The sequence below is a fragment of the Oryctolagus cuniculus genome, chromosome 1 (assembly GCF_051225735.1).
Source record: "Oryctolagus cuniculus isolate XC-2025 breed Fujian yellow rabbit chromosome 1, ASM5122573v1, whole genome shotgun sequence".
Taxonomy (NCBI): domain Eukaryota; kingdom Metazoa; phylum Chordata; class Mammalia; order Lagomorpha; family Leporidae; genus Oryctolagus; species Oryctolagus cuniculus.
In genome coordinates, this window is record NC_142867.1 from 205146513 (window position 1) to 205159118 (window position 12606).

Below are 12606 nucleotides of genomic sequence, written 5' to 3' on the forward strand. Positions count from 1 at the left end.
TTAAAACTATTGGTTGAACTCTGTAATTAATACACAATTACTCTTAGGTGTTTAATTAATGCTATAACCAGTACTCAAATAGTATTTTACACTTTGTGTTTCTGTGTGGGAGCAAAATGTGGAAATCTTTACTTAACATACGCTAAATTGATCCTCTGTATATAAAGATAATTGAAAATTAATCATGATGTGAAGGGGAAGCGGAGAGGGAGTGGGAGAGGGGAGCATTGTGGGTGGGAGGTGTGGGGAGCAACTCGGACTAGACTGTTACTCGAATTAAGACTTATTCTATGCATCTGCTCTCCCACAATATGGCGCTGGGAGAGGAGGAAACAGCTTCTACACAGCTGCCTCCAGTTCAACCAATAAACAGCAGGACCTGCTCCTGATTGGAGAAGAGCAGCATACTCGGCGTGTGGGTAGCAGAGTTGGGATTGGTGGAGGAGGACTATAAAGGAGGAGAGAGACAACATGTACCAGCAACATCTAAGGGGAACACCTGAGCAGCCCCCAAGAGAGCCGGCCGGTGGTGTGCCGCTCCCCCGCGGAAGTGGGGAAAGTGGCAGGGGGAACTGCCCTTCCACGGAGGTGGAAGGGACGGTAGCCAACCTGGGAAGAACCAGCAGCAAACCCGGGGAGGGCTGAGCAGACAAAAGAACAGCGCAGGGTCCTGTGTCGTTCCTCCGTGAAGAGGGGGAGCGACATAATGGTGCCGTGACTCGGATAGGAAATCTAGGAGGGAAGAAACAGGAAGAAGTGGGAAAATACCGGAGAGAGAGACTAGCAAAGAGCCTAGGGAAAAGCCGGATGGAAAAAGTGCCGGAAGAAGTTAGGATTGAAAGCGAAAGTGAAAGCTGGAGGAAACTTAGACTCCGATACAGACTATGGCGGGGAAGCTGGGAGAAATCTCTAAGGTCGAAAGCGAAAGTGAAAGCTAGAAGAAACAGACTCGGATACGGACTGTGGGGAGAAGGCAGGAGAAATGAGAGGGGAATATGGTTGGAAGAAAAGTTAGGAAACATACCGGGTAGAGAAAAATGTTAGGAGGATGAAGCCGCGGGGGCAGGCTGAGGCAGAGACGTAAGCTATGTTGGGATTCGTCAAGTCAGCCCAGGGAACAAAAGGCGAAAATCTAAAACCAGAGGCGGAAACGTAAGCCAGGTTGGAATCTGTCAGATTAGCCCGGGGAGCAAAAGACGGGAAGCCAAACCGAAGCGGAGATGTGAGCTAGGTTGAATTCACCAGGTTAGCCCGGGGAACTTAGACTGAATACCGGTGGCGGAAATGTGAGCTAGGCTGTGTGACTTGCGGAAGCCGCCACGCACAGAGAGAGCGCGCGGGGCACGAATGGGGAGAGCGCACGAGGCGCGAGTAGAGAGAGAAAGCGCGGGGCTGGCGTGAAGGCCGTGGTGCGGGCGCGAAGGGCACAGAGACCGCGGAGTGCACGCGAAGCCTGGAAGCCGCACAGATAAGAGAAGCGCAGAGCCCGGAAGCCACCGCAGGGCGGGCGCCTGGAAGCGGCGCAGAGCCGGGAAGCCGCCGCGGGGCAAGGTGCTGAGAAGCTGCCTCTGGGCGGGCGCCGGGAAGCCGTGGGGATAAGAGAAACAGAAGTTTAGAAGTAAAATGAGAGAAATAGGAATGCTGGCAGATAGAAGTAAAATAGGAGAAATAGGAATGCCCGGAGGTAGAGAAATAGAGAAAAATAAGGCCTCCCCACAACACGGCAATGAGAGAGCTTGGATTAAGTCTGCCTGATTAGTAAGACGATAAGCACCTGCTGGCGGCTAGCAGCTTACCCGCTGCAGGTCACCGAAGACAGGCACGTTATCAACACCAATAAGTCTCCCCACAATACGGCAATGAGAAGGCTCGGATTCGGTTTGCCCGATTGCTAGGGCTTGTAAGCACCTGCAGGCAGTTCTAGCAGAGCAGAGCATGCGCTGCAGGGCACCAAACACAGGCACGCATCAGTGCCTAAAAACCTCCTCACAAAATGGCGAAGAGAGGACCCGGATTCGGTTTGCCTGGTTGGTAGGGCTTGTAAGCACCTGTGGGCAACTCTAGCAAGTAGAGCAGAGTGTGTGCCGCGGGGCACCAAAGACAGGCACGTATCAACGCCAAAAATAAAAAGACAGGGGGAATAGTGGGGAGCAACTCGGACTAGACTGTTACTGGAATTAAGACTTATTCTATACATCTGCTCTCCCACAATATGGCGCTGAGAAGGCAGTAACAACTTCTACGCAGCTGCCTCTCACCAACTTGAGTGATGACCTGCAGGAGCTGATCCTGCTCCTGATTGCAGGAGAGCAGTGTACTCGGCGTGTGGGTAGCAGAGTTGGGATTGGTGGAAGAGGACTATAAAGGAGGAGAGAGACAACATGCACCAGGAACATCTAAGGGGAACACCTGAGCAGCCCCCGAGAGAGCCGGCCGGTGGTGTGCCGCTCCCCCGCGGAAGTGGGGAAAGTGGCAGGGGGAACCGCCCTTCCACGGAGGTGGAAGGGTCGGTAGCCGACCCGGGAAGAACCAGCAGCAAACCCGGGAAGGGCCGAGCAGACAAAAGAACAGCGCAGGGTCCTGTGTCGTTCCTCCGTGAAGAGGGGGAGCCTCATAATGGTGCCGTGACTCAGATAGGAAACCTAGGCAGGGTTTAGTTTCGTTCCTCCACAAAGAGGGGGAGCGACAGGGAGGAAAGATACGGGGGGGAGGAGGCTATTGTGGTCCTTAAGCTGTACTTTGGAAATTTATGCTCATTAAATTAAAAAAAATAAAAAAAGAATGCTGATAAGTATAAAAAAAAGAATAATTGTGTGTTAATTACAGAGTTCAACCAATGGTACTAGAACAAAAAATACTAAAATGGATAAAGTATTGCATTGTACATCAACCGTCAGGACAAGAGCTGAACAAGTCACTGTTTCTCATAGTGTCCATTTCACTTCAACAAGTTTCCCCTTTGGTGCTTAGTTGTCGCCGATCAGGGAGAACATATGATATTTGTCCCTTTGGGCCTGGCTTAATTCACTCAGCATGATGTTTTCCAAATTCCTCCATCTTGTTTCAAATGACCGGGTTTCGTTGTTTTTGACTGCTGTATAGTATTCTATAGAGTACATGTCCCATAATTTCTTTATCCAGTCTACTGTTGATGGGCATTTGGGTTGGTTCCAGGTCTTAGCTATTGTGAATTGAGCTGCAATAAACATTAAGGTGCAGACAGCTTGTTTGTTTGCCAATTTAATTTCCTTTGGGTAAATTCCAAGGAGTGGGATGGCTGGGTTGAATGGTAGGGTTATCTTCAGGTTTCTGAGGAATCTCCAGACTGACTTCCATAGTGGCTTAACCGATTTGCATTCCCACCAACAGTGGGTTAATGTCCCTTTTCCCCCACATCCTCTCCAGCATCTGTTGTTGGTAGATTTCGGAATGTGAGCCATTCTAACTGGGGTGAGGTGAAACCTCATTGTGGTTTTGATTTGCATTTCCCTGATTGCTAGTGATCTTGAACATTTTTTTCATGTGTCTGTTGGCCATTTGGATTTCTTCTTTTGAAAAATGTCTATTGAGGTCCTTGGCCCATCTCTCAAGTGGGTTGTTTGTTTTGATCTTGTGGAGTTTCTTGATCTCTTTGTAGATTCTGGTTATCAACCCTTTATCAGTTGCATAGTTTGCAAATATATTTTCCCATTCTGTCGGTTGCCTCTTCACTTTCCTGACTGTTTCCTTTGTGGTACAGAAACTTCTCAATTTGATGCGATCCCAAATGTTAATTTTGGCTTTGACTGCCTGTGCTTCTGGGGTGTTTTCCAAGAAGTCATTGCCAGTACCTATATCTTGCAGGGTTTTTCCAATGCTGTCTAATAATTTGATGGTGTCAGGTCGTAGATTTAAGTCTTTAATCCATGTTGAGTGAATTTTTGTTTAAGGTGAAAGGTAGGGGTCTTGCTTCATGATTCTGCACGTGGAAATCCAATTTCCCAGCACCATTTATTGAATAGACTGTCCTTACTCCAGAGATTGGTTTTGGATCCTTGATCAAATTGAGTTGGCTGTAGATGTTTGGATTGATTTCTGGTGTTTCAATTCTGTTCCATTGGTCTATCCATCTGTTTCTGTACCAGTACCATGCTGTTTTGATTACAACTGCCCTGTAGTATGTCCTGAAATCTGGTATTGTGATGCCTCCAGCTTTGTTTTTGTTGTACAAGATTGCTTTAGCTATTTGAGGTCTCCTGCGTTCTCCATATGAATTTCAGCATCATTTTTTCCAGATCTGAGAAGAAGGTCTTCGGTATCTTGATTGGTATTGCATTGAATGTATAAATTGCTTTTGGGAGAATGGACATTTTGATGATGTTGATTCTTCCAATCCATGAGCATGGAAGATTTTTCCATTTTTTGGTATCCTCTTCTATTTCTTTCTTTAAGGTTTTATAATTTTCATTGTAGAGATCTTTAACGTCCTTGGTTAAGTTTATTCCAAGGTATTTGATTGTGTTTGCAGCTACTGTGAATGGGATTGATCTTAGAATCTCTTCCTCAGCCGTGGCATTGCCTGTGTATAGAAAGGCTGTTGATTTTTGTGCATTGATTTTATACCCTGCTACTTTGCCAAAATCTTCTATGAGTTCCAATAATCTCTCAGAGTTCTTTGGATCCCTTAAATAAAGAATCATATCATCTGCAAAGAGGGATAGTTTGAGTTCTTCCTTCCCAATTTGTATCCCTTTAATTTCTTTTTCTTGCCTAATAGCTCTGGCTAAAACTTCCAGAACTATATTGAATAGCAGTGGTGAGAGTGGGCATCCCTGTCTGGTACCAGATCTCAATGGAAATGCTTCCAACTTTTCCCATTCAATAGGATGTTGGCCGTGGGTTTTTCATAAATTGCTTTGATTGTATTGAGGAATGTTCCTTCCAAACCCAGTTTGCTTCGAGTTTTCATCGTGAAAGGCTGTTGTATTTTATCAAAAGCTTTCTCGGCGTCTATTGAGATAATCATATGGTTTTTCTTCTGCAGTCTGTTAATGTGGTGTATCACATTGATTGTCTTGCGCACATTAAACCATCCCTGCATACCAGGGATAAATCCCACTTGGTCTGGGTGGATGATCCTTCTGATGTGTTGTTGCATTCTATTGGCCAGAATTTTATTGAGGATTTTTGCATCTATGTTCATCAGGGATATTAGTCTGTAATTCTCTTTCAATGCTGCATCTTTCTCTGGCTTAGGGATTAAGGTGATGCTGGCTTCATAGAAAGAATTTGGGAGGATTCCCTCTTTTTCGATTGTTCTGAATAGTTTGAGAAGAAATGGGATTAGTTCTTTAAATGTCTGGTAGAATTCAGCAGTGAATCCATCTGGTCCTGGGCTTTTCTTTGTTGGGAGGGCCTTTATTACTGATTCAATTTCTGTTTCAGTTATGGGTCTATTTAGGTTTTCTATGTCTTCATGGTTCAATTTTGGTAGATTGCATGTGTCCAGGAATCTATCCATTTCTGATAGATTTTCCTGTTTGCTGGCATACAGGTCCTTGTAGTAATTTCTGATGATTCTTTTTATTTCTGTGGTGTCTGTTGTTACATTTCCTTTTTCATCTCTGATTTTATTGATTTGGGTCTTTTCTCTTCTTTTTTTAGTTAGTTGGGCCAATGTGGTGTCAATTTTGTTTATTTTTTCAAAAAGCCAGCTCCTCGTTGAGCTGATTTTTTGTAATGATTTTTTGGATTCAATCCTGTTAATTTCTTCTCTGATGTTAATTATTTCTCTTCTACTAGATTTGGGTCTGGTTTGCTGTAGATTTTCTAGATCCTTGAGGTGAATTGAAAGCTCATCTATTTGGTGCCTTTCCAATTTCTTGATGTAGGCACCTATTGATATAAACTTTCCTCTTAACACTGCTTTTGCTGCATCCCGTAAGTTTTGGTATGTTGTGCTGTTATCCTCATTTACTTCCAGAAAGTTTTTGATTTCTCTTTTAATTTCTTCTATGACCCATTGTTCATTCAGGAGCATGTTGTTCAATCTCCATGTGTTTGCGTATGCTCTAGGGATTCCTGAGTTGCTAATTTCCAACTTTATTCCTTTATGGTCTGAGAAGCTGCATGGTATGATTCTAATTCTTTTGAATTTGCTGAGACTTGCTTTATGGCCTAGTATGTGGTCAATCCTAGAGAAGGTTCCATGTACTGCTGAGAAGAATGTAAAATCTTTAGCTGTAGGGTTGAAAGTTCTGTAGATATCTGTTAGATCCATTTGGGCTATAGTGTCGTTTAAATCTACTGTCTCCTTGTTGATCTTCTGTCCTGTTGATCTGTCTATTTCTGAGAGTGGAGTATTGTAGTCCCCCACTACTATTGTATTGGGGTCTAAGTCTCCCTTTAAGCCCCTTAACAAATCTTTTAAATAAACCGGTGCCCTTGTAGTTAGGTGCATATACATTGATAATTGTTATATCTTCCTGTTGAATTGATCCCTTAATTATTATATAGTGTCCCTCTTTGTCACTCTTAACAGTTTTTGTGGTAAAGTTTATGTTGTCTGATATTAAGATGGCTACGCCCGCTCTTTTTTCATTTCTGTTGGCATGGTATATCTTTTTCCAGCCTTTCACTTTCAGTCTGTATGGATCTTTGTTGGAAAGATGTGTTTCTTGTAAGCAGCAAATAGATGGGTTTTGTTCCTTAACCCAATCAGCCAATCGGTGTCTTTTAACTGGACAGTTCAGGCCATTCACGTTCAATGTGACTAATGATAACTGGTAACTTTGCCCTGCCATTTGCCAAAGATAAGTTCTAATATATGCTTTGAATTCCCTGTGATCCTTTGCTGTGAGGTTTCCTTCCTTTACCTTCTTTCATATTGATGACCGACTGTGTTTCTCTGTTTCTGTGTGCAAAACATCTTTAAGCATCTTTTGCAGGGCTGGATGAGTGGCGACAAATTCTTTCAATTTCTGTTTGCTATGAAAAGTCTTTATTTCACCTTCATTCACAAATGATAGCTTTGCAGGATATAATATTCTGGGCTGGCAGTTGTTCTCTCTTAGTACCTGGGCTATATCTCGCCATTCCCTCCTAGCTTGTAGAGTTTCTGATGAGAAGTCAGCTGTGAGTCTGATTGGAGATCCTCTGAGAGTAATCTGATGTTTCTCTCTTGCACATTTTAGAATCTTTTCTTTGTTTCACTGTGGAGAGTTTAATTACAACATGTTTTGGTGAGGATCTCTTTTGGTCGTGTTTATTAGGAGTTCTATGAGCTTCCTGTACTAGGATGTCTCTGTCCTTCTCCAAACCTGGGAAATTTTCTGCTAGTATCTCACTAAAAAGGCCTTCTAATCCTTTCTCCCTCTCCACGCCTTCAGGAACTCCTAGAAGCCGAATATTGGGTTTTTAAATAGTATCCTGAAGATTCCCAACAATATGTTTTAGATTTCAAATTTCCTCTTCTTTTCTTTGGTCTGACTGTATCCTTTCCTGTTCTCTGTCTTCTAAGTCCGATATTCTCTCTTCTGCTTCACCCATTCTGTTTGTAAGCCTATCTATTGTGTTTTTCATTTGATCTATTGAATTCTTCACTTCATTATGATTTCTCGTCACTATCATAGTTTTCTGTTCTACTAGTTGTTTCATTTCATTTTGATTCCTCCTTAATATTTCATTTTCACGAGAGAGATTTTCTATCTTGTCCATTAAGGATTTCTGTAGTTCAAGAATTTGTTTTTGAGAACTTCTTAATGTTCTTATCAATTTTTTGAGATCTGCTTCTTGCATTTCCTCTATCTCATCATCTTCATAATCTTGAATTGGGGTGTCTTTTTCATTTGGGGGCATCATGGTGACTTCCTTGTTTCTATTATCTCGGTTTTTGCGTTTGTTATTTGGCATATTGGAGATATTTGGTTTCTTCACTGTGGTGCTTTTTCTTGTTATAATATGACTCTAGATTAAGTGGACTGTCTGTTTTTGATGGAGCCTTAGAGGCTTGAGATGGGTGTGGCCTGAGAGCTCTGTTTGGTGTGCCAAAGGTGACACTCCCAGGTAGATCTCTCTCTTTCTTTTTTTGATTCAAAAGGGAAGTAATTCCGCACAGCTGAACGAAGTTGGGAGGTAGTTAGCAGGCAAATGATATACCCACAGGAGCCAGAGATAGGAAGCTCTTTCCCAAGGAGCACACAGGGAATCTGTTCTGCCCTCAGGGTGGGCTCAAATTCTCCTTCGGTCTCCCACTGGGTTGCCAAAGTTACAGAATTGTAGCGTCTCTGGAGAGTACTCACGTGAATTCCGTGAGTTCTCTCCCCCACCGTCTCTTTTTTTCACAGTCTCAGTTCAGTAGCACCACAAATTCACTAGGTCCTAATCTCCTGTTAATTCACCCCACCCAGAGTCAGGTTTTTCTGCTAGGCTCAGGGCTGGTGCAGACCTGAGGTCGCTCTGCTTATGACGTATGTCCAAGATGGCGCCTGCTCTTTGTCTTGCTCGCCTTTGAGAGGTAAGCGGAGAGAGAAAAACCCGTGTCCGTATCGGTCACTTTTTTTCTCTCTCTCTCTCTCTCTCTCTTCTAGTTAGCCTGGTGAACTTTTCCCCCCGGGGTTGTTCCCTCTATTCTCCTCTTTCCGCTTGCCTGCCGGTGTCTCGGGCTATTGAGGTTCGGCTCACCTCGTGTTCCAGCGCTGGTGTGTTGAGTCTGCCACTGGTGTCCCGAACTGTGGGCTTCCACACTCTCCACGCAGGTCCACTGTGAATCACTTGTTCCGGAAGATTTTCTTCTGCTGTTTCTTCCCCTACTCTTCCTTGAACCTGCAGTATCTCCACTTTTATTAAACTGTCTCTCCCCGGACTATCAGTGTGCTCCCTTCCTATTCCGTCATCTTGCTACCATGGCATTTTTAACAAATTTAGGTCAAAATACAGTGTATCCAAGAAGCAAGCTCTTGCTTCCAGAAACTCAGATTGCTGACCGTTGAACAACTGTAGGCTGTGACTCTGACCACCAGCAGTTTAACGTACATCAAGACTGGACATACAGGCCTGTTGAGTCATGGAGACTGTTTCTAGATGACATTTTTTTTTCTTTGCAGCTTCCTTGACTAGTCAGTTAGATCCAACTTTGCATAGCTCACCCTGCTATCACCGTGGTCCATCACCATCCATTTTCAGTATCACGCAGATATTTTGTAATCAGTAATTACTTTTTATTTGTCCTAGGAATTGTAATGCTTCCCACAAACAAGGAGAAATTGTGTGGAAAATTCGATGAAAACACATGAAGTAGCATTGAATCCTTCTTTGAGATTCATATCCTAATTAAGTCTAACTCGTAATAGACTTGCCTGCTTAGAAATGAAGAACTTCATCTGAGTTAATTAGCAAAACCATTGTCTGCCAATACACATCCCCCTCTTTTTTCTTTTATGTTCTTATTCAATATGGAAATAACCAATACCATATTCTCTTTGCTGTATTCTGATTGTGACAAGTTTTGCATAAGGAACTACATGCATATAAACAAGTTTTGGAAGCATCTATAGCTCTTCCTTGGGTTTCATACATTTGACTTGGATTTTGTTTTAGGGTTTCCCAAACATGTTAGGTTAATTCATGTCCTTGGGACCTTTGCTTCTGTTGTTCAAGCTGAAGTGCTTCTTCCCCTTCATGTGATAGGAAAGTGCCTGTCCTGTTTTAATCAACTTAAAGAGTTGTCTCATCTAACAAGCCTTTCCTTATCTTTTTCTAACTTGGGCTGCATTATTCTTTTATAGACCGTAAGCAGGTTGGACTTCATGGATGGTTCCCTTCTTCCATGAAGAACATTTAAAATTTGTATTTTATGATTTAATTGGTATAATACTGAATATATTAATATTACATGTTAAAACTTTTTTCTACCTAAAACTCAGTGTTTTCTTCTGATTTTTAAAAGAAAGTAAAACATTTTCAAATGTTCCTAAAGAGTATTGTGGGTCTTGAACTTGTTTATGGGCATGCAGTTCTTTATGCAAAACTTGTCATAATCAATACAGCAAAGAAGAGAATGTGGTATTGCTTATTTCCATATTGAATAAGAACATAAAGAAAAAAGGGGGGATGTGTATTGGAAGACAATGGTTTTGCTAATTAACTCAGATGAAGTTCTTCATTCTAAGAAGTTCTTCATTTCTGTCCACTGTACCAAATAGATGAGAGATTTCTACCCTAAGAGTTAGGCACTCCTTTGTGCTACCATTTTCCCTCTTACATTAGTAGCTATGTTGTGTTATGCTTGTTTATGTATTTGTTTTTGAGTCTTGAGATCTGTCAGTCCCTGGAATACAGGGTATTTGACTAGTTCATTGCTTCTAGTCATGCCATGTGGGATAATTGGCACGAATTAGGGGCTCACAAAGAAAGAAAGAATAAATGAATAAATTAGGTGGTTTGTTCTGGTATTTTAAAACTTTGGTGCCCAGAAACTCAAATTCATGAGAACACAGCAGGCTGGGGTACACAGAATCCCAGTGGCTGCCATATGCAGTAATCCCTCAAAGAGCCTGGTAATGACTGCTTCTGAGAAGATGGAGAGAGGCCTGTTTTTCCCTCATATTCTAAGTACAACTTAAAAAAAAAAACCAAAACCCTGGGCATTATGCATAAAACAAACAAAAGCAGACCCTGGGAGCTAGGGAAAAAGGCAGGCAGAGTGAGGGCCTCTGACCATGAGGAACAACACAGTGGTGAGTTCCCAGGATTTTCTTTCTGACTCCTTTATCCCAGACTGGTATTGGAGAAACTGGCAACTAGGAACATCAATAGGAGCAGACCAAAACCAGCCCCTGAAAAAGGCAGCTTATTGTGCACAGTGAGTGCGGAAAAGCCCAACAAGCTGGAAAGCTGTTGGATGAGAATCCCTCGCCTGCAGCCACACACTCGGGAAACACTGAGGCCTCATCTCTACCCCTGCCAGGGCAGCTGAGGGGAGAGCCTGGAGTCCCACCCTTGCCAAGCAGCGGGAGGCTGCCCAGACTCCTGCTGGGGTTGTGAGAGAGACCACTGGGCGGAGCTGGGACTAGCATTCCAGCAGGCAGAATTGAGGCACCACTCCCCCTCTCCACTAGGATGCTATGGGAGGAAGCCTAGTGGAAAGTCAGGCCAAGGCCGCTTCCCCACATTGTCCATGGAGACCCTGTGTGAAGCTGTAAGAGGGACCTCTCTCCCTCCCTACTACTGTGGTTTCAGTGGAGGTCTCCTGGCGCCCGGCCTCCACCTCTGCCCCACCATAATGGGCCCACCCCCAACCAGCTAGTTTAGGAGGTCAAGTAGAGAACCTGGCTTTTGAGCCTCCTGTGGCAGTGACAAGGTCACATTTTCCCCTTCATTCAGTGGCTCACTGTCAGGGGAGGTCTGGTCAAGCAAGACTTAAATAAAATCATGAGCCCTATAACAACCCCAGATTTCACTCAAAAATAAGTCTTCCTATGAAGAATCAGGAAGATCTCAAACTGAATAAGATCAGCAAATGCCAATGCCAAGATAATAGAGATGTTAGAATTACCTAGGGAGACTTAACAAAGCAACCGTTATACAAATGCTTCAATGAACGCTTACAAACGTGGGTGAAACGGATGAAAAATTCAAAGTCCCAGCAAAGGGAGTTTCAATTACTGTGGCTTTGTAATGTATTTTGATTTCATAAAATGTTGTAATTCAGCTTTGTTCATTCTGTTCAAGATTGCTTTGCTTATTTTTTTCTGGTTCCGTGGGAACTTTAGCATGTTTTCTATTTTTGTGAAAAACACCACTGAAACTTTGCTATGTATCGAATAAGATCTGTAGATCACACTGGGTAGTGTGGACATTTTAAACAATATTTATCCTTCTAATTCATGAACATAGAGTGCCTTTCCCTCGTTCTGTGTCTTCAATTTCTTTCACCAATATTTTATAGCTCTCTTTTACAGATCTTTTACCTCCTTGGTTAAATTTATTCTTAAATATTATGTTCTTTTGGATATTATATTCTTTTGAGATTTTCTTTTTTGGATAGCTCATTGTTAGTATATAGAAATGACACTGATGGTCTTATGATGAAAAGTTTTCTAAGGGTGTGTGTGTGAGTGTGTGTGTGTGTGTGTGTGTGGTCAAAAAACAAGCCATCTTCTACCTTAGTAAATATTGCTAAATCATTCTTTAAAATGGTTGTTTATATCTTTGTCAAAAAAATGGTTAAGAATCTTATACTATTTTAGTTCTAATGATCTGTGATTACTTTAAAATTTACTATATATGGGTAAAATGGCCATATATTACCATTTGCGTATTGTTTATAGCCCTTGCCTGTATTTCTGTTAAACTAGGTTTTTTTTTTGTTAATTTTAAAACAAAGTTAAAAGCTTTTATTATTACATTTTGATCAATCCTTGATGCTGTCAGACTTTCTTAAAATTTCATAGGGGGGCCAGTGCTGCGGCTTAATAGGCTAATCCTCCGCCTGCAGCGCCGGCACCCCGGGGTTCTAGTCCCGGTCGGGGCGCCGGATTCTGTCTGGGTTGCTCCTCTTCCAGTCCAGCTCTCTGCTGTGGCCCGGGAGTGCAGTAGAAGATGGCCCAAGTGCTTGGACCCTGCACC

General features: G+C 42.8%; 1 protein-coding gene across 9 annotated transcripts in view; it reads left to right on the forward strand.

Annotated features, from left to right (window-relative positions):
• Positions 1 to 12606, forward strand: part of PLPPR1 (phospholipid phosphatase related 1) — a 335427-nt gene that overhangs the window by 158345 nt on the left and 164476 nt on the right. The window contains exon 1 of one of the 9 annotated variants that reach the window (XM_089301274.1): positions 8439 to 8494. The exons of the other annotated variants lie outside the window; for them this stretch is intronic. The gene's annotated coding sequence lies outside the window, so the exon portion shown is untranslated. Of the gene's footprint in view, positions 1 to 8438; positions 8495 to 12606 lie in introns of those variants that run through there. 9 annotated transcript variants of the gene reach the window in all.